Source organism: Neoarius graeffei, chromosome 17 (assembly GCF_027579695.1).
Source record: "Neoarius graeffei isolate fNeoGra1 chromosome 17, fNeoGra1.pri, whole genome shotgun sequence".
NCBI lineage: Eukaryota > Metazoa > Chordata > Actinopteri > Siluriformes > Ariidae > Neoarius > Neoarius graeffei.
This window is the reverse complement of record NC_083585.1, coordinates 3,745,965-3,768,115: the sequence shown is the minus strand read 5'-3', so window position 1 is coordinate 3,768,115 and position 22,151 is coordinate 3,745,965. Positions and strand designations below refer to the sequence as shown.

Below are 22,151 nucleotides of genomic sequence, written 5' to 3'. Positions count from 1 at the left end.
AATGAATTAATTGGCAAATACCTCGGTAAAATAAGTATTTGGTCACCTACAAACAAGCAAGATTTCTGGCTCTCACAGACCTGTAACAACTTCTTTAAGAGGCTCCTCTGTCCTCCACTCGTTACCTGTATTAATGGTACCTGTTTGAACTCGTTATCAGTATAAAAGACACCTGTCCACAACCTCAAACAGTCACACTCCAAACTCCACTATGGCCAAGACCAAAGAGCTGTCAAAGGACACCAGAAACAAAATTGTAGACCTGCACCAGGCTGGGAAGACTGAATCTGCAATAGGTAAGCAGCTTGGTGTGAAGAAATCAACTGTGGAAGCAATTATTAGAAAATGGAAGACATACAAGACCACTGATAATCTCCCTCGATCTGGGGCTCCACGCAAGATCTCACCCCGTGGGGTCAAAATGATCACAAGAACGGTGAGCAAAAATCCCAGAACCACACGGAGGGACCTAGTGAATGACCTGCAGAGAGCTGGGACCAAAGTAACAAAGGCTACCATCAGTAACACACTACGCCGCCAGGGACTCAAATCCTGCAGTGCCAGATGTGTCCCCCTGCTTAAGCCAGTACATGTCCAGGCCCATCTGAAGTTTGCTAGAGAGCATTTGGATGATCCAGGAGAGGATTGGGAGAATGTCATATGGTCAGATGAAACCCGTGGGGTCAAAATGATCACAAGAACGGTGAGCAAAAATCCCAGAACCACACGGAGGGACCTAGTGAATGACCTGCACAGAGCTGGGACCAAAGTAACAAAGGCTACCATCAGTAACACACTACGCCGCCAGGGACTCAAATCCTGCAGTGCCAGATGTGTCCCCCTGCTTAAGCCAGTACATGTCCAGGCCCATCTGAAGTTTGCTAGAGAGCATTTGGATGATCCAGGAGAGGATTGGGAGAATGTCATATGGTCAGATGAAACCAAAATAGAACTTTTTGGTAAAAACTCAACTTGTCGTGTTTGGAGGAGAAAGAATGCTGAGTTGCATCCAAAGAACACCATACCTACTGTGAAGCATGGGGGTGGAAACATCATGCTTTGGGGCTGTTTTTCTGCAAAGGGACCAGGACGACTGATCCGTGTAAAGGAAAGAATGAATGGGGCCATGTATCGTGAGATTTTGATTGAAAACCTCCTTCCATCAGCAAGGGCATTGAAGATGAAATGTGGCTGGGTCTTTCAGCATGACAATGATCCCAAACACACCGCCCGGGCAATGAAGGAGTGGCTTCGTAAGAAGCATTTCAAGGTCCTGGAGTGGCCTAGCCAGTCTCCAGATCTCAACCCCATAGAAAATCTTTGGAGGGGGTTGAAAGTCTGTGTTGCCCAGCGACAGCCCCAAAACATCACTGCTCTAGAGGAGATCTGCATGGAGGAATAGGCCAAAATACCAGCAACAGTGTGTGAAAACCTTGTGAAGACTTACAGAAAACGTTTGACCTCTCTCATTGCCAACAAAGGGTATATAACAAAGTATTGAGATGAACCTTTGTTATTGACCAAATACTTATTTTCCACCATAATTTGCAAATAAATTCTTTAAAAATCAGACAATGTGATTTTCTGGATTTTTTTTTCTCATTTTGTCTCTCATAGTTGAGGTATAGACCCTTCCCACTGACGTCACCGGAAACTGGAAGTAAACAGACCCTGCGCCATATTGGAAGACCAACAAACTCGTGATCAGGGGGAAATAATGGCAGCGCGCGGAATTTAAACCCACAAGGCACTTGATTCATCATAAACCTACAATGGTAAACTTTTGTGCTGTGTTAGGGTGTTCCAACAAAGCTGATGGGAAAGGTGAAAAGAAGTCGTTCTTCAGAATACCAGCTGTGATTGAGACACAAGGGGAGCAAACTAAAGAGCTTTCTGCCAGGAGACAGAGAATAAGTGCATTACTGAGTGTCTGTGAGCAAAGGAGAGCCTGAACGTTGCAACCTCCCTATTGGCTGTTTGTAAAAATGTATCAATTGTTGCCCTTCATCACGGACTCGAGAGACGAGACCTGACGAGTTAGTTCGTTGGTAGCAGAACAAAATGTCTGGACACAAATCGGGTTTTCAGAAAAGGAAAGAAAATAAACGCAGGGTCGAAAATACAAAAAAGGAGGCAGAAAATGCAAAACGAGTTATAAGGTAGGACAAATGGTTACTTTTCTGAGGCAGCCCGCCGTGGCTGCAGGCTTTCAGTTGTGTCATTGAATGGTTACTTTTCTGAGGCAGCCCGCCGTGGCTGCCTGCAGGCTTATTTATTATAGCCCATTTAGTTAAAATAGTTGATCTAAAATGTTTATAGTTATAGTTATGTGATGGTTGTCCTCAGTGTTCAAACTACGCCAATATTTTCGAGGGGTCCCTTTTTTCCCCTGGGGGGTGCTTGCGCTTGTCTCGGAGCGCGGATCTCCAAACACATGAGAAGCCTCTCTTACGCACACATCACGCGGACTCCACACCTCCACACACGCATCGCATCTGAAGTCATAACTCATCAGGGGAAATCGTGTCCGCATTGGCATGTTCAAAAAACAACCTCGCGTCAACAATGATACCACACGCAAGAAAAAAAAAAAAAAAGTCAGGCTACTCAACAACCAACCTGGCAGCAGCAGTCGTTGTCATATCGTTTTATTTTATCTTTGATGTAAACACAACACTTCGGATATGCAAATGCTTCCCGTTAGGGTATTAGGCAGAAAAAGAAATTTACCAGTCAAAAATAATATTTTATATAATCCTGATAAGCGCCGCAGGTGCGAAGACGAGCGCCGCAGGTGCGAAGTCCCTCTAGGGGGGTCTGGGGGCATGCCCCCCCAGAAAATTTTTGAAATTTAGACTTCATTTCCTGCATTCTAGGACATTTTCAGGGTGAAATGGCGTGTAATTTTTGATCAGAAATATTGCATATTTTTACTTTGTATTTTTTTTCAGTTTCACTCCTGAATGTATCAGATGTATGTATGGTGTCTGATTTGGTAACAAAAGTGAAAAGAAAATAAACAACAATGAATTGGATATAATCTTTTGATCTAGTTACAGTATTTAATAAAAAAAAAAAAACCCAACAGTATTCTATTTTACCATACCCCAATGAAACCCCCTTGTTAATCAATGTATCACACATACCTTTTCTGTCTTTTTGTGGAAAAACGAATCAGTTTTTGTCACATTCAATTTGGGGCGTTTGTTGGGATTCATCTTGATCCAGAAGAGTGAGTCAGCAAAAAAAAAATGCGGTTCTCCCGCCAAGAAAGAGGAAACTACAACGCAGGGTGTTTGGCAATTTTCGACCAATCAGAATTCGCGATTTATTCAGTCCGCATGTTACAAGATTCAGTGCGGGCCAAAATGGCGGAAGCGATGAAATATTCTGATTTTTCATTTCAAGTTTTCAGTATTTTTCGTATTAAACTGTGTTTCTTACGATTTGTAAATGATGGCGGAACCACACACGGACTGGCCATCGGGAGTAGCGGGAGTTTTCCCGGTGGGCCGGTGGTTCAGTGTGGGCCGGCGGAGAAAAAAACAAAACAGTTGCGCGCTGGCCTTTAATATGATAAGCAATGTTAACAGTTTCTTTAACAAACTGTTAACATTGCTTATCATATTAAAGGCCAGCGCGCAACTGTAATAAGCAATGTTAACAGTTTGTTAAAGAAACTGTTAACATTGCTTATCATATTAAAGGCCAGCGCGCAACTGTTTTTTTTTTTTCTCCGCCGGCCCACGCTGAACCACCGGCCCACCGGGAAAACTCCCGCTACTCCCGATGGCCAGTCCGTGTGTGGGTGGAACATAACTGGTTTTATCGGATGACGTGGGAGTATTCATGTGCGAAAATTTTCGGCATTATCGTCCGTTTCAGTATCCGTCTGTGTGTATACTTGCCCGTTGAAATCGGCAATTGCCCGTCAAATTTACGGGTGGACGGGTCTCTGCCTAATACCTTACTTCCCGTTACACACGATTGCTATGTCAATAAACATCATTTTGCCAATATTTTAGAGACTCCCCAACATTTCCCAAATCATGTTTTCAAGGGATCTCATGTCTGTTTCAGGGGATTTCGGATCCCCCGAGTACCCCCATAGTTCGAACACTGGTTGTCCTGATTTAGACTGGTGTGTTTTTTTTTTTTTTGGGGGGGGGGGGGGGGGGGGGGTTGCGCGATGTTGCACCCGGGTCCAGATTAGGGCAGAACCGGCCCTGGCTACATTTCAGGTGTAGTTTGTTTTATGCATGTATGTACTTGCATAGATGTGTACTTGGTCTTCCAATATGGCGACTACCGAAATCTCGCGGCGCGGTGACGTCATGCGGGATCCCTCTATACCTATGATGAAAATTACAGGCCTCTCTCATCTTTTTAAGTGGGAGAATTTGCACAATTGGTGACTGACTAAATACTTTTTTGCCCCACTGTAACAGACAATGCCCATGACCCAACTAGTCCACCTCCTTTCAGAGGGCTAGATATAGTGGCCTGTCCCCACCCACTGGAAGATATCAATTACTTTATATTACCAACATCGCATAAACCATACATTCATAAACAAAACACCCAATTACAATAAATGCATACATTTTTTACAATACACATAATTAAATGTTAATTGGGTGGAACTACTACAATCCATGCAAGAGCTGGTACGCGTGCCCAAGACTGGCACTACAAAGCCACCCCGGCCTCCGTAGTTCGGGTCCTTTGACCCAGGAACATGGAAGTCCTGCAGTAAACAAACACAGTGAAGCAGCGGGAAAATGCAGCTTTCGCCTACACAAATCACAGATACATAAAATAAAAGACCTGAACTTAACCAGTGTGTGTGCGCACTGTTATATGATTACTGTAACTGTGTATGGTCAGAAAAGACGAAAACACTACAAACAACCTGCGTGTACACCAGCAAAGTTATTTAGCTGCTGGCTAGCTGCAGCTTGTAGCTTCCAACGTTACTATTGCCGCTTTTCCACTACAAACGCGGCTGAGTCGGGCTGAGCCGTGCCGTGCTGAGTCGGGCTGAGCGGGGCTGTTGGAGTTGCATTTCGACTACAACCGCGCTGAACCGTGCTGGCTGGAAGTGGGTGGACACATTGGGTGGAGTTAGCGAAAGTGGGTGGATGTCAGGTGATGTCGTTAAGCAGCGCAAACAGTGACATCAGTGAACTTTTAAGCGGTAGTCTCACGACCCGAATAGTAAACAATAAACATGGAGGACATGGAGTCGTTAGTGTTGCTGGTCTTGGTGCTGTGGCTTGTTGTCACCGACAACGCGGACAGATACTGGCAAGAGCGTATAGATGAGGCGAGGCGCATAAGGCTTCAGAAATTCTCGTAATTCGTAATTCTTCTCCTTCCGGGTTTGCGGTGTTTACAGATCCCAGCGCGCTCGCGGGGTGTGTGTGGGCATGTGAGGACACTCCTCCTCACCAATCAGTGCACAGGGGAGTGTCTGCTCACACCCCCAACCTCACTCGGCACGGCTTGGCTCGCTTCTGCCCCACTCCAAAACGGTGCGAGTTTTAGGGGCTAAGCAGGGCTGAAACAAGCTGAGTCGTGCTGGTTTTTGGTAGTCGAAACGCGAGCCGTGTCAGGCTGAAGTGAGCTGAAGCGAGCTGAAGTGAGCTGAAAAAGGGTAGTGGAAAAGGGCCACAAGTGTCAGTATAGTGTAATGTAGTGCGGTGTAGTGTAACGCAAGGATAGATCTAGATAAGTCACTTTTTTTTTTTTTGGCCACAGGAAGGATGGCGGGCCAGAACTATAATGTGGCGGTGCGCCACTTTAAAAGGGCCCGTGGAGAACAATGCAGTGTCTAATGTCTTTTACACATTCCTCAATTCTATTAAGCTGGTGTCTCATCTGGTTTTGCAGAAACATACAACTGTGTGTAATCAGCATAACAGTGGAAACTAATACCATGGTTACGAATAATATCAACCAGAAATAACATGTATAAAGAAAAAAGCAGTGGGCCCAAGACAGCACCTTGTGGAACACCAAACTTTACCTCAGTACGTCTAGAAAAATCACTATTTACATCAACACACCGACAGCGATCAGTTAAATAAGAGCTGAGCCAGGAGAGGGCCACTCCCTTAACTCCCACAACATTTGCTAGTCTATCCAAAAGAAAGGAATGATCAATGGTATCAAATGCTGCACTAAGGTCAAGTAACACAAGCAGCAAGACACAGCCCTGATCAGACGCCAACAGTAGGTCGTTTACTACGATGTTTCTCAATCTATGGGCCGTGGACCGGTACCGGTCCGTGAGAAGATTACCGTTGGTCCGCAAGCCTGCCTCTGCACTAGTAGTCAGTATTATAATTTCAAACTACTGGTCACTGTCAATCAGATTATGTAGAAGAGCGATTGGCTGGCTCTACTCTCAGTGCTTTTGTCACTGTGTGCCACGTAGCATAAGTCCCGCCCCCCCCATTCTAGAATGTTAAGCGTTCCCGCCCGCGCGAGGTTGCACATTTGCACTTATTCATTCATTCTGTCCCAAGTCCAGTCATTCGCGCGCACGCTTTATGAGAGCAATATCATGGCATGTTCAAAGCAAACTACTCTTGACTCTTTCTTTGGAAAGCGTCCATCTGACAGTGCAGATACACAATATGAGCCAGAGGCAAAAAAATATCGCCCATTCACTCGCAATAATGACCCTTCATACATACAATTCGGCTTTATTTCAAGTGATAGTTGTCCCCCGAAACCAATCTGTTATTATCTGCCAAACCATGCTCAGCAACGATGCTATGAAGCCATCCAAATTACGCCGGTATGTGGAAACTAAACATTCGCATCTCAAGGATAAATCAGAGGATTTTTTCAGAAGAAAACATGATGAATTGGCCACCCAAACTAAAGTGTTGAAAAGTAATTTGACCGAGAATGAAAAGCTAACAAAGGCATCATACATGATTTCACACCACATTTCCAAATGTCAGGCACCCTTCACAACCGAGGAGAAGCTAATTATGCCTTCGATTGTTAATTTCAAGTGAACTTTATTATCAATAATGCCATATGTGCAGGACATACAGAGAATTGAATTGTTACTGCTTGTAGTGAGGTGTTGGGTCCGGCTGCTGCAGCCAGAGTAAAAGAGATTCCTCTGTCAAATGAGACAATCTGTCGTTGAATTCACGATATGGCGGCAGACATCGAAATGCAAATTTTAGAAAGGGCGAAGTCATCTGACTGGTTTGCCATTCAATTGGATGAGACCACAGATCTCTCGAACTTGTCTATGCTTCTGGTCTACATCAGATATGCTCATGAGGGCCGGTTTCATGAGGATTTTTTGTTTTGTAAGGTGCTCCCAGGGACCACAACCACTGGAGAAATATTCCGTATGCTTGATGGGTACATCTCTGGGCATGGGTTGATATGGGGGCGTTGCGTCGGTGTCTGCACAGATGGGGCAGCGGCTATAACCGGCAGGCACAACAGAGTTGTTGCTCGGGTAAAAGCCATTTCACCATCAGTGCAGGCAACGCACTGTGTTATTCATCGAGAGGTACTTGCCTCTAAACGCCTGTCCACAGAGCTTCATGAAGTTTTAAATCAAGTGGTCAAAATAGTGAACTTCATTAAGGCCAATTTGACAAATTCCCATCTATTTATAGCTCTGTGTGATGAGATGGGTGCAGATCATGTTCATCTGCTCTTGCACTCTGAGGTTCGTTGGCTGTCACGGGGTAAAGTGGTGAACAGAGTGTACGAGTTGAGGCATGAGGCATTCTTGACAAATAAACGGTCTAATCTTGCCGATCACCTGCGAGATCAGTCTTGGCTTATAAAGGTAGCTTATCTTTCTGACATCCTGGACCATTTCAATATGCTAAACCTGTTGATCCAAGGCCAAGCGTGTGACATTTTTCAAGCCAATGATAAAATCATGGCTTTCAAAAAGAAGCTCTCAGTCTGGACCTACAGAGTTAATAGAGGTGTGTTTGACATGTTCGGCTGTCTGTCGTCTCTGGCTGATGAGAGTGTGGATTTGGGGCAGGTGCTGGCAGTGATCGCGCAACACCTTACCGAAACGCTGCATCATGTTGATTCATACTTCCCCTCAAAATCCCATCTCACGGAAAAGCAATGGGTAAGAGATCTGTTCACCAACCCAGAAACAAGAGCTTTGCCACCTGTGGTGCAGGATAAACTTCTGGAGCTTTCGTGCGATGCTGGTCTGCAGTCGAGATTTGGTCGACTTTCTCTGTCTGGATTCTGGCTGTCATGCTGCGGTGAATATCCCCAGCTGAGTGAGATGGCAGTGAAAACACTGATGCCTTTCCATTCAACATACCTCTGAGACCCCGCATTTTCACATTTGACAGCCACAAAGACAAAATACCGAAACAGGCTCAACTCAGAAAACATGCTCCGAGTGGCCTTGTCACCCTGTCTTCCTCGTTTCGACATGTTGGTGGCGAGAAAGCAGGCACATCCTTCGCATTAGAATGCTGACTTTTCTTTTACCAAATCTCTGTGGGTGACTGGGCTTGTCATTTGAGGTTAAAAGTCAGCACATAGCCTACGTTCAGTTCACCCTTCTTCATACTGGGACTGTGTAATCAGTCAGTATTAGGGCTACAGTGGGTCTTTAGGTTTCTCGGTTTGAGGTCCCATGTTTCTGGTAGACCTTTTTATAAGTGTGTACATGTTATTGAGGCACTGTTTGGCAGTGCTTCAAGTTCAAAGATGTAGTTTAAAAAAAATAAAAATCTAAAACACAAAAGTAAAAAAAAAAAATCTTGGTTTAATGGTTCTTATGCAAATGGTAATAATAGGTTATTAATAATAATAATGTCAAATTATTGGGCCTACATATAATTTGTAATTTGGCAATAATCTCAAAGCCAAAGCACTTCTGTTAGTTTCCCTTGTTTAATCATAGTTTAGGCCTAAGCAATAATAATAATAGGCCTAATAATAATAATAAATTATTATGGCATATTTTTGGACAGTTACTGGTCATTTGGCAGTTTTCTACAATTCTGCCAATGCACTCCTGTTAGGTCTTATTTAGCCAAAATATTGTTATGCTGGTATAAGCCTGCTACTTGTAACAAGTACTACTAACAAAACAAAAAAATAAATAAATAAATAAAAATAATAATAATAATAATAAACTATGTATGTATGTATGTATGTATCTATCTATCTATGGAGGCACACACGGTGTGTGTGTGTGGGGGGGGATTTCAGGGGGGTGCACAGAGGCGTAGGCACCAAGGCCTAACATTACTGGGCCCCAGAGCAAAGAAGTTTGAGAAACCCTGATTTACTACTTTAACCAGAGCTGTCTCAGTGCTATGATGAGGTCTAAATTCTGACCGATACATTTCATGGACGTTATTCCTGTGTAAATATGAGCATAACTGCTGTGCCACAGCTTTTTCTAGGCTGTTGGAGATAAAGGGGAGGTTTGATATTGGCCAGTAATTGGACAGCTGACAGGGATCAGTGCCAGGTTTTTTTTTAATCAGGGGTTTGATAACTGCAAGTTTAAAGGATTTGGGTACATAGCCAACCATGAACCAGAAGAATTTATTATTTTTAGAAGCACTTCAATTACTTCAGTGCTTGTACTCCATGCAATATGTATACTGTTCCTACTTATTCAGGTGACACTGGGCATACCTAACAACCTGTGTTTTCTCTCCCTCTCTCCCCCCAAATCTGTCCCTCTGAGTTAAGGCCTCTGCATGCTCTTGCGACAAGGCTTTCGCAGATAGCTTTTCGCAGACAGTTGTAATTTATTGTTGAGCAGGGATAATAGGCGTGCGCGATGTTATTCACCGGCACAACGCAAGGGGGCGCGAAGTCGCTAGGAGTAGTTGGTGGGTGTGGTTAGTGGAGTGTTTATCCTCTGGTTACTTATAATGACTAGAACTTTTTTTATAATGACTAGAACTGGAGTCGTATAAATGTACGTACTTCCTCAATCAACCGCTCTTTATGCTGCTCCATCTTCGCTCGTGTTTTTAAAAATGCCGGTCGTGAAAACAAACCAAACCGGGAAAGTAGGGAAGCGGAAGTGCGTGTACAGCGGATGTAGAGTGGACCAATCAGAGCCCTCTTGTCTGCGAGGCTTCTGCGGTGGTCACAATTTTTGGGAGGTGCGCGCAGAGCGTCTGCGAAGGTGGGGGGGCTACGCAGACACTGTCTGCGACGCTATCTGCGAGGACTGGGTTGTCAGCATAAATTGGCCTTTACATGGAGTCAACAGGAAATGGGCCATTTTCAAAAAAAATGTACCTATTACGGTAAAGTCGTCGTCTTCACTTATTTTTCAGTTTCTCATCAGAACAGAGGGGTTTAATTGAAAAATGATTCACATAACTGCATAGACAATAAAAACCTCTAAATTTTCATACTGAAGTTTTTATCTTATTTAATAAGAAAAATAAGAGTGATTTATGTTATAATTTTTCTTTACCGTTACCAATGCAAAAACTAATTATTCATAAATATATCTTACATTCTTGAACTTACTCAGGAGTAAATTTTATTTTTCACAAAAATAACTAATTAGGTGTTTAAACAAAAGTATTGAGTACATTATCTGATTTGGGTTTTTTTTATAAATTCAAAAAATATTGTTGTGTTACTTTAGTTTCTTTACCGTTACCCAAAAACATTTTTGAAAATAATTAGTTCCTAGTGCTTGCTAAAGAGGGAGCTGTTCGACATCCTGAAGTGCCAGGATGTTGGGACTCCATTTTGAATTTTTTTGAGGCAGTGGAGGCTGGAAGGTGAGCAAAACATTTCATTAATTACTCATGTCACACAAATATACTTTCTTTACTATGATGCACAGATCATCTTATAGACATCAGTGATCAAATAGATACTATTTGTAGTTGTTGATTAAGTTTGAGTGATAAAATATGAGCAATTATTTGAAAGCATAACAGTCATGCTGTGTTGTAAGAGAATGAGACACCTCTTTACCGTTACCATATACTTTCTTTACCGTTACCATTCCTAGTAACGGTAAAGAAACTTTGGTAACGGTAAAGAGAAAATCATGCATAAATGTCTGTTTTTCTCTAGATTTCCAGGCCAAATAGGCAAATAGAATTGAATTTAAAATATTTTAAGTCATTGTGTACCAGATGAAATAAAAGCTTTTTTTGGTATGGTAACGGTAAAGAAAGCCACAATTTCAGAAAAATTAATTTTTTATAAAAATAATAGGAATCTAGCTTTGCTGATTAGTAGGACTTGATTTTAATCAATCGGCAATCTTTTTGTACATTTATAACATTTATAGAAAGAGTGACAATTTTTTCTTCATTTCTTTACCATAATTGGTACAATTTTTTGAAAATGGCCCAAATCTTTTGGTGGAGAGGGTGGAGACCTCGACTGGCTCTCGTAGCCTGCAGGGAATCAGCCGTCAGACATTCTGTCGCATGTCCCAGACCCGGTGAAATGTAACTGAATTGTCTTGGCCATCCCTAAGGGTCCCATCTGCCTGCACTCACTCTGATCTATAATTCCAACTATCTCATTGCTGAGGAGTGTGCTCCCATCACCCAATCAAGCATCCAGCCACAGCAGGTCATGATATTTTTTAACCATATTAACATGCCATTGCTGTGTATTATGCCTGATGTCAGGACTCTCGTCTCTGCGAGCCTACCACACAGACTTAATACTTGTTATTTTTAGACATTGACACCTGTTGCCTACACTTATTCAGGTGACATTGGGCATACCTAACACCCTGTGTTTTCTCTCCCTCCCCCCAAAATCTGTCCCTCTGAGTTACATGTCGGTCCTGGGATCGAGATGCTGACCTCTTCTGCTCCTCGGACCTGCTTGATCCATCCTGGTGCCCTGTGTCTGGTTGGAGTCTCATTGCATCGCTCCTGTGGAGGACGGCCCCATGAGGACAGTCGAAAGTCACACCTGGAGGACGCTCTGGACTCTTACAGTAATGCTTTTATGGCTGAGGACTACAGTTGACTTGCTAACTTTAGGACTGCAGTTGCCATGAACAGTTTTGCACTCAAGTTTCCATCAGTGAAGAGTTACATCAACAAAACTGTCTTCATGTTAAAACTGTTAATGTTATAGTCATGTCTGTTGTTGCCCAAATGAGGGTGGGTTCCCTTTTGCATCTGGTTCCTCTTGAGGTTTCTTCCTCATGTCGTCTGAGGGAGTTTTTCCTTGCCACCGTTACCACAGGCTTGCTCATTGGGGATAGATTAGGGATAAAATTAGCTCATGTTTTAAGTCGTTCAAATTCTGTAAAGCTGCTTTGCGACAATGCTTATTGTTAAAAGCGCTATACAAATAAACTTGACTTCAGGTATTGTCTGTTTGAATAGACATGTAGGTAAGGAAGCTAGTATACAAGTTGAGGATTTTGATGTGGAGATTAACGAAAATAGTTCAATTTCTCTAATGCCCCTTTTCCACCAAAGCAGTTCCAGGGCTGGTTCGGGGCCAGTGCTTAGTTTGGAACCAGGTTTTCTGTTTCCACTGACAAAGAACTGGCTCTGGGGCCAGAAAAACCGGTTCCAGGGTAGCACCAACTCTTTGCTGGGCCAGAGGAAAGAACCACTTACGTCGGGGGGGGGGGGGGGGAGTTGTTAAGACCAACAACAATAGCAAGACTGCGAAAGGTTGCCATTTTTAAGCAACGAGAAGCAGCAGCTGTATAAACGCGAAGTCATCCATTATTGTTGTTGCTGCTGCTGCTTCTTCTCCATGTTGTTGTTGCTTAGGCCAAGTTTACATTAGACCGTATCTGTCTCGTTTTCTTCGCGGATGCACTGTCCGTTTACATTGAAACGCCGGGAAACGGGAATCCGCCAGGGTCCACGTATTCAATCCAGATCGTGTCTGGTCCGGTGCTGTGTAAACATTGAGAATACGCGGATACGCTGTGCTGAGCTCTAGCTGGCGTCGTCATTGGACAACGTCACTGTGACATCCACCTTCCTGATTCGCTGGCGTTGGTCATGTGACGCGACTGCTGAAAAACGGCGCGGACTTCCGCCTTGTATCACCTTTCATTAAAGAGTATAAAAGTATGAAAATACTGCAAATACTGCCCATTGTGTAGTTATGATTGTCTTTAGGCTTGCCATCCTTCCACTTGCAAGTGGTAAGTGACGCGCATGCCCGATATGCACCGAGATCGCACCCACAGCGGCTCAGTCCCGAATCACTGCTCGTGCACACCCTCCAGAGGGCACTCGCTGTTCAGGGCGGAGTGATTTGGAGCGCAGGATGCCTGCGGAGCCGAGCGTATCCGTGTATTGGTGTTGCTGTGTGCACGCTAATCATGTATTGGCGTTGCTGTGTGCATGCTAATCGTTTTAAAAACGTTAATCTGATGATCCGCTGATACGGTCTAATGTAAACACCACCTTAGATATTCGTGCCAAGGATTATGCAAACGCAGCGACGTAACTGACGTATACAGCGATGTAACTGACGTGGCTCCCCTTAGCACCCCGAGCTATGAAAAAGCAAACTGGTTCTCAGCTGGCTCGCAAGTTGAACGAGTTGTGAACCAGCACCAGCCCTGGAACTGATTTGGTGGAAAAGGGGTATAAGGCAGGGCTCTACATTAACTTTTGAAACCACTTGTCCTGTCGGGCAAGTTGAAAGGAAATTTACTTGTGCGAATGTGAAGTTGACTTGTCCGAAGAAAAATTTGAGAAAAAAAAAAAAAAAAACACAAACTATTTGTAATAAACTAATTTCACCAGAATTACTTTAACACAATCTATTCACTGCAGAAAAAAATTGGACTCCATCAATCATTAATTTATGAGAAATTGAAAACCAGAAAATTAAAATTATACAGTATATTTTCATTTTTAAATTATTAACTTTGAATATATATCCTCCACTGATTAATTGTTGTTGTCTAATTATTCATTGTGGATCCTGTATGGTATTTAATGGTTGCAATGAAAGTTGCAGTGTTTTTTAGGTTTTTGTTGCGATTACATTGCGGGAGGAAGTGAAAGTTGCAAGGGATTGTTGCGATTTTCTCTTTTTGTGATTAAAATTGAGTGATATGTTAAATATTAAGTTATTAGTGAAAAACTATTGATTAAAAAAACAAAGACTGAGAAATGGTCCTATAAACAACTTTACCAATATAAAAGATTACCAGGACTACAAAAATGCAGAAAAATAGGCTTTACTTATCCAAATGCACCTGTTGGTTCAAAAGTTAAAGTGCATAGAACCTCACAGCACAACATTAAGTTACCTTAAAATATAATATAAATGCCTCAGCTTTCATGTAAGAAAAAAAAACTATTAATACTAGTACTGTGTGGAGGCAGTCTCTCCTGAAGACTAAATTAAACTAATTATAAACTAATAAAATAAATGTCTCAGGCTTCATAGAAGAAAAAAAACAATTTGAACAGAATCTCACAGTATGATGCTGAAGCTGCCTAAACAATGGAAAATAAAATACCATTTTGGCAAAAATGTTGGCATCCATTAATTTCTTGTATTAAGTAAAAAAATAAAGTGCACACAGTCCTTCACTGTAAACATAACACACTTTCAGTAACAGAATTTAAGCCTATATAAACACTGACTCGCACATGCTGCTTCTCTTGAATGGAAACACGGAAGTAAGGCGGAAGGTAGTTTGTCGACGTCACCTCAAGACGACGCCAACGATTGGTCAAATTTGTGGGAAAGTTGCAGATATAATTGCAACACCGCCCTGAATTCACGGGGATTGGTTGAATTTGCGTTGAAGTTGCAAATCGCAACATCACGAAATCCTGGAGGGTCTGGTAAACGACCGTTTACTTTTCAGCTCAAATACACGAAGCGGTATTGGCCGGTTTCGCAAGCGGAATATTGCGCATGCGCACATCGCTCTTTCCAAAGAGAAACATCCGGCGATTCATCAAAACAATATGTCGAGTGAGATGCTTCAGAAATCGTGTGAATAAACTGATAAATTTTATATGTAACCCGAATATCGGCGTATTTTGGCACTTGTCCGATCGGACAAGTAACTGAGACGATGAACTTGTCCGACATAAAGGATCACTTGTCCCGGACAAGCAGACAACTGTTAATGTTGAGCCCCGTATAAGGGGAGTAAAACATTCTAATTGCTGATATAATAGTTATATTGTTAACTACAGGGCTACTTAAATTGCCTGACCTTAAATTAGTAGTTAGAATTTTTTTTGTTGGATATTTTCAATTTTGTCGTTGAAAAAAATTCATGAAGTCGTTGCTACTACATACTGCAGGTGTGCATGCGTCTATAGTGGTCTTTTTCCTGGTTAATTTTGCTAGAGTATTAAATAGGAATCTAGGATTATTTTTGTTATCTTCTATTAGTGAGGACAGATATGTTGATCTCGCAGCACTAAGAGCTTTTCTATACTTCAGGACGCTCTCCTTCCACGCTAATTTGAACGCTACCAATTTTGTTTGACGCCATTTACGTTCAAATTTTTGAGTGGTCTGTTTTAAAGTGCGAGTGTCATCGTTATACCAGGGTGCTAATTAAGTCATATATTTAAAATCTGTATTTTTCTGTCAAGCTGGTTTGTGATAATGCCTATTGTTAAAAGGATTATACAAATAAAGTCAATGTATTGGACAATAAACTGCACTGAATGCACAACCTCCTCGGCAGAGGTAATAATGTTGGCCAAACTCTCCACATGAACTCAGCGAAATCATGATCAGTTATGACGCGATTAGGATTACCCTCAGCCAACAATCTACACTTCTTACAGATGCAACTTTTTCTTTTTTTTTGGTTTTGTGAACAGAAGACAGCATGGCGGATGAAGAATCGCAGCGAGCAGACCAACCTCCTGAAAGAAGCATCAGAGCAGTGGAGACACAAATCACTCCTGGGCACTTTAACTTTAAGAATAAAACCAGCGCGGAAACAGAACACAGAGCTTTGCGAGTTGGGCCTTTAGCCTTGAGTTAAAGAAGTTTCGTTGCTGCCAGAGCTCATCGTTAGACAGAGTTCTCTCTCTCTCTCTCTCCAGGGATCAGAGGCTTACAAGGCCACCATACGATTCTTCCAGTAACAAGATTTCTCGGTTGGGGAAACCATGCCTAAAACAGTCCCCTATGATTTCATCCATCTTCATTTTCAATGTGTAAAGCTTTCTGCTTAATACACTGCAGAGGGGGTGAGGCTGCCTGACTGGCTTTAAAATATTAAAAATAAAATAAAATTTAAAAAAAAAAAGAGGGAAAAAAAGCCTGAGAGGAATCAAGTCGGAATTTTGAGAAATAAAAGTTGGAATGGCGAGGAAGTTGCAATTTAGAAAAAAAAATAACGTGATGGAAATAGCTTTAAGTGAAGATTATTTAAATACTTTAAACATACTAAACAGGTTAGCCAAACTCCAGCTCTCTCCTGAGTGGATAAGTAGTGCACTACCGAGAGTGCACACGGCATTATTTCAGACTGAACGGAGTTCACCAAAACAGGGAAGTGGAGCTGGATTAGGGATTCGACCACACACCTTCAGTTTAACTTACCTCAGGGTTTTAAATCCTCAGAGCCAGACACAATAACGTGCTTTTATTTTTATAAACCGAGAGGCTGATGCGGTTCATGGAAGCAGCGGGTTTTTTCGCCCCCCCTTTTTCTTCTCCAGTGTTTTCTGTCGGTTGGAGAAGCAGCTACTGGACGCGTTAGCGCCACCACCTGGACTGGAGTTTCAGGATGGAGGATGCCTTTCCCAACCAAACCCTCACACATTTCTACAAATAACAATTATAATCTCATCTCATTATCTCTAGCTGCTTTATCCTTCTACAGGGTCGCAGGCAAGCTGGAGCCTATCCCAGCTGACTACGGGCGAAAGGCGGGGTACACCCTGGACAAGTCGCCAGGTCATCACAGGGCTGACACATAGACACAGACAACCATTCACACTCACATTCACACCTACGGTCAATTTAGAGTCACCAGTTAACCTAACCTGCATGTCTTTGGACTGTGGGGGAAACCGGAGCACCCGGAGGAAACCCACGCGGACACGGGGAGAACATGCAAACTCCACACAGAAGGGCCTTCGCCGGCCCCGGGGCTCGAACCCAGGACCTTCTTGCTGTGAGGCGACAGTGCTAACCACTACACCACCGTGCCGCCCCACAATTATAATGTCATTTTAAAAAAGTGTAATGTTTCATGCCTGGACCCATTTGGTTGTACTGAACATGTCTGTGCTGGGGGTTTTTTTCTGCTAGGAGCTAAAATTCTCTGGGGCTGGTTTGCTTCCAGTGGAACTGATGCATAGCCAGTGATGGGAATAACGGCGTTAGAAATAAACGGCGTTACTAACGGCGTTACTTTTTTTAGTAACGAGTAATCTAACTAATTACTTTTTACATCGTTAATAACGCCGTTCCCATTACTTACAATAAAATACTATGCGTTACTTTATTAAAGCTGTTCTCATCTGGCACGCTGCTCGTTCAGCCTTTCTTTCCTCTGCTTTAGTGTGGGGCGGGGAGATGCGAGACAACGGCATAGTAAGCCAATCAGAGTAGATTTGGACAACATACGTAGGTAGGCTCCGCCTACTGCACTACTGTGCACACTTTCAATCGGAAGACACAGCGATAGCGAGCGGTCAGCCCAGCACTGCATTTTCGCATTGGAAATACAGCCATTACTTTTCATTACTTGAAATAAAAGGCAAAAATGTCTACGTGCAATGCACATTATGTCGAGGAACAAAGCATTTGTCCTCGTCAGTGGCCAGTAATTAGTAACATAACAATTTTAATAATCACAAAAATAATATTAAATTTGATAGATGTCTTATCTCACATTGTCCCACAAAAATATTAATATAGTGTAGATAATGTTACTAATTGGTTCTGTTAAGTGTCCATTTCAGTCATTAAACACATTTAACATTCACTTTTATTATGATTACACGAATTGAATTTGATTTTTTTTTTGGGGGGGGTAACACAAAATGTAACAGTATTGTAATAATTACTTTCCCTGGTAATTAGTTACTTTTATGACAAAGTAACTCCGTTACTAACTCAGTTACTTTTTGGGAAAAGTAACTAGTAACTATAATTACTTTTTGAAAGTAGCGTGCCCAACACTGTGCATAGCACAACATGGACGGAATAATAAAGAAGACTCCTCTGAGGCACATAAAGCCAGCAGACTGCATCTATTTGAACTGCTGCTCATGCAGCATAACACACCTACTGTCTACCCACCGGTGTAGAGAGGTGTGGAGTGGAATGAAGACCATCGCTGGTTACAAGCCAACCAGCAATGAAGGAGAGGATGGCAATGTGAAAACGGCAAATGAGCTGAATCTTTATTTCAACAGATTTGATGGCGTGACCCCAACCCACCACCACCACTCTTCTGCAGGATGGCTACAACCACACACTTCACATTCTCACCCCTCCCCCGCCTCTTCTTGCCCAACCTCATCTCCATTTCAGGATCTCGGTCGCACCTCCTCAACAGACCCCTGGCTGAGTACCCTGCCCCCAGAAACATCTTCATCCCTCCCCCACCTCCACACCGATTGTCAGCGAGGAGCAAGTGAGAAGACAGCTGAAGAGACTCCATGCAGGAAAATCAGCAGGCCCAGATGGTGTTAGCCCCTGTATAACTGTACAAGCCTGATGTTGTTTTAGGTCATATTTATGCAGAAATATAGAAATTTCTAAAGGGTTCACAAACTTTCAAGCACCACTGTATCTCTCTGTGGCAGCGGGGGCGTGGTCAAGCGCCGGTCTGTGACAGGAGGGCGGAGTCAGGGAAGGTAAGTGGCAGAATCATTACACCTGAGAGCAATTAACCTGTGTTTGTGTGTCTTCCCAGTGACCGCGCCCTATATGAGGAGGGAGAGCGAGAGCGGAGAGAGCTCATCCCTGAACCAGACGCCGGTTGTATGTGTGTCTGTGCTAGTTTTGGTTATTGTCAAAACTGAAAAGTGTGACAATAAAGCCAAGTGACAAACCTGATCTCTGTCCTGCCGTCCTCTGTGCTCCACCCACACATAGGGAGTCCTACACTCTCCTTTTATGAAAAATGTCTTGGCCTATTTCTTTGAACAATAACAAAGCATCAGTGGTCTTCATGGTTTGTTTTGTTTTATTAAACTTTCAAAAAGTAAAATAAGAAACAAAATTATGGTGGGGGTCACACAACAGACCTGGGCCCCAATTAAAGAGTGCCCGATAAAGAAACATAAAATAAAATTAATATAACTTAATATACTATATATATGAGGGTAAGTGAAGAAGTTCTAAGACAGATGCTATAATTTCAAAAGAATTCAAAAAAGGAATACAAAGAAGGAATTCTCCGATGGAAACATCGCTTGCAGAAGAAGACTTAAATGGAGGATATGTAGAGAAATAGCTTTATTTTCAGAAATAAAGATTTTTTTTCATTTGTCTTAGAACTTTTTGACTTACCCTCGTGTGTGTGTGTACACATATAAATAAAACTCATACAGTGGATATAAAAAGTGTACACACCCCATTAAATGGTAGGTTTTTCTGATGTAATAAAAATGAAACCATGATAAATAATTTCAAAATGTTTCCCACCTATAACCTCACCCATGTGACCTATAACCTGTACCTAACCTGTATTGAAAAACAAACAAATCGGTTACTGAGAAAAGCATAAAAAATAAAAAACACACAATAAGCTGGTTGCATAAGTGTAGTAGTAGGCAGCCGTCGATCCCAGAGGACCATGAGAGTGTGCCCTAGGAACACTTTCAGTTGTCCAGTGCGGGAACGGCAGTCTCTTCCACACTTTGCACAGCAGAACTGTGTAGCAGCACTGACAGCTGTAGGACAAGATTTGTGGGCAGCTCTTTTCTCATCAGCTCTCTGCATGAGACTCTCCTCAAAAACTGACAGACTTTTTGTCATTGCCAGTTTCCAGGCACACCTGTCTGCTGCAAGCATCTGCCAGGAGTTCATGTCAATGGTGAGAGCTTTGAGGTCATGGTTTCAAGTGTCCTTGTAGCAAAGCTGAGGACAGCTGACTGGTCTGTGACCAGATGCCAGCTCTCTGTAGAGGAGGTCCTTAGGGATATGTCCATCTGGCATGCTGGAGATGTGTCCTAGCCAGCACATGTGTCTCTGCTTCAGCAAGGCAGACATGGAGGTGATGTTGGCCCTCTGGAGAATTATGTTGTTGGGGACTTTGTCTCTCCAAGTGATTCCCAGGATATGCCTCAGGTAGTGCATGTGGAACAAATTGAGTCTTTGCTCCTGCCTTGGTTTCAGGGTCCAAGATTTGCTGCCATAGAGCAGTATGTTCAGTACACAGGCCCTGTACACTTGGATCTTGATGTGCTCCATGAGCTTGTTGTTGGTCCAGACTCTCTTGGACAGTCTGGCAAAGGTTGATGCAGCTTTTCCAATGCATCTGTTGATCTGTCTGTCCAAGGACAGATTGTTAGAGATTAAAGAGCCCAGGTAAACAAACTCATTGACTGTTTCCAGCTCCTGGTCAGCAATTGTGATGGAGGGAAGCTGATCAACACCTTGTCCCATCACTTGAGTCTTATTTAAGCTAATGGTGAGGCCAAATTCATTGCAGGCAACAGCATAGAATGACATGGCAGACTGGAGCTCCTCTTGTGAGTGGGTTGCAACTGCTGCATCATCAGCAAAGAGAAAGTCTCTGATGCATTTCTACTGCACCTTTGTCTTTGCTCTCAGTCTAGTCTGAAAAGGTTCCTGTCTGATCTTCTCCACAAATAGATCCCTTCTGTCATTGTTCTGAAGGTGTATTACAGCATGACTGCAAAGAAGATTCTAAACAGCATGGGAGCTAGAACGCATCCCTGCTTCACTCCACTGAGTATGTTGAAGGATTCAGAGATGGAGCCATCATACACAATGGCTCCTTTCATATCTGTTAGGACTAGGACTGTTTTGGCCTCTAGAGGCCGCTGTTATTTCCTTTTCATGTCGTGTTTATTTTGGCCTCTAGAGGCCGCCACTGTTCCTGTGTTTTGTGTTTGTGTTAATTGCCTAATTATCTTCACCTGTGTCCTTAATTAGTTTGTCTATTTATACCCCTGAGTTCAGTCCTCTTGTGACGGAGTCTTTGTGCTGTTATGTTTATCTCCAGTTTCCTTTGTACTGTGTTTTTTGATCTTCTTAGCTTTTGTATTTTTGCACTTTGCTTTTCTTTTGGATTTTACTCTTTGGTTTTTTTTTTGTCTTTTGTTTTGCCCTGTATATAGTGTATATAGTTTAAATAAACCTTTTGATTCTTTTTCTACTTCCGCCTCACGCCTCTGCATTTGAGTCATCCCCCTGGTGGCCTAGTGGGGGTTTGCTGGATTATCACACCAACGAACCAGGTTCGAATCCCAGCAAAACCCTAACAGAAAGACTCCGTCACAAGCCGACTCAGCAGAGGCTGCTTCAACTGTCTACCCGGCCAACCTTCAGGGAATTATGGCAGCTTTGACACGCTTCGGAGCGACCATGGACGCTCATGGACGTACGCTCACCAGCCAACGTGAGGCCCTCGCTCGCCACGAGGAACTGCTTCAGCAAATTGGGAAAACCCTGGCACAGCTGACATCTCTGCCTGCATCTCCTGCTCCTGATCCAGTTCCTGCTCCTGATCCAGCTCCCACTCCTGCTCCAGTGCCTCCTGCAATGCTGCCTTCTTCACCTCGCGAACCCAGCCTTCCTGCACCACAGAGGTATGACGGCAAGCACAGTGAGTGCCGAGAGTTCCTTACCCAGTGTCAACTCACCTTTGAGCTTCAGCCTACCACCTACACTACGGATCGCCGCAAGATTGCCTTTGTGATCACCTTATTAGCTGGTAAGGCGCGAGCCTGGGCTACTGCTATCTGGCAAAGACAGGGACCTGAGTGCTTTGATTTCCAGCTGTTTTCTGAAGAGATGCTTCGGGTCTTCGATCAGGCAGACATCAGTACCGACGCAGCCCGAAAGCTCATGTCCATCCGGCAAGGAGGAAGCGTCGCAGATTACGCCATCTCGTTCCGAACACTCGCAGCAGTAAGTGGATGGAACGAGACTGCCCTGGTGTCAGCCTTCCACCATGGTCTGTCTGACCCCATCAAGGACGGTCTGGCCTCTAT

General features: G+C 43.2%; 1 protein-coding gene and 1 pseudogene across 2 annotated transcripts in view; one reads left to right on the top strand and one right to left on the bottom strand.

Moving 5' to 3' along the window:
- The window catches only part of LOC132901319 (zinc finger protein OZF-like), a 94,417-nt gene extending 77,757 nt beyond the window's left edge, over positions 1–16,660 (bottom strand). For both annotated transcript variants that reach the window (XM_060943631.1, XM_060943632.1), the window contains exon 1: positions 16,552–16,660. The gene's annotated coding sequence lies outside the window, so the exon portion shown is untranslated. The remainder of the gene's footprint in view (positions 1–16,551) is intronic.
- LOC132901311 (zinc finger protein 850-like) overlaps positions 1–22,151 on the top strand; it is a 495,238-nt pseudogene that overhangs the window by 313,721 nt on the left and 159,366 nt on the right.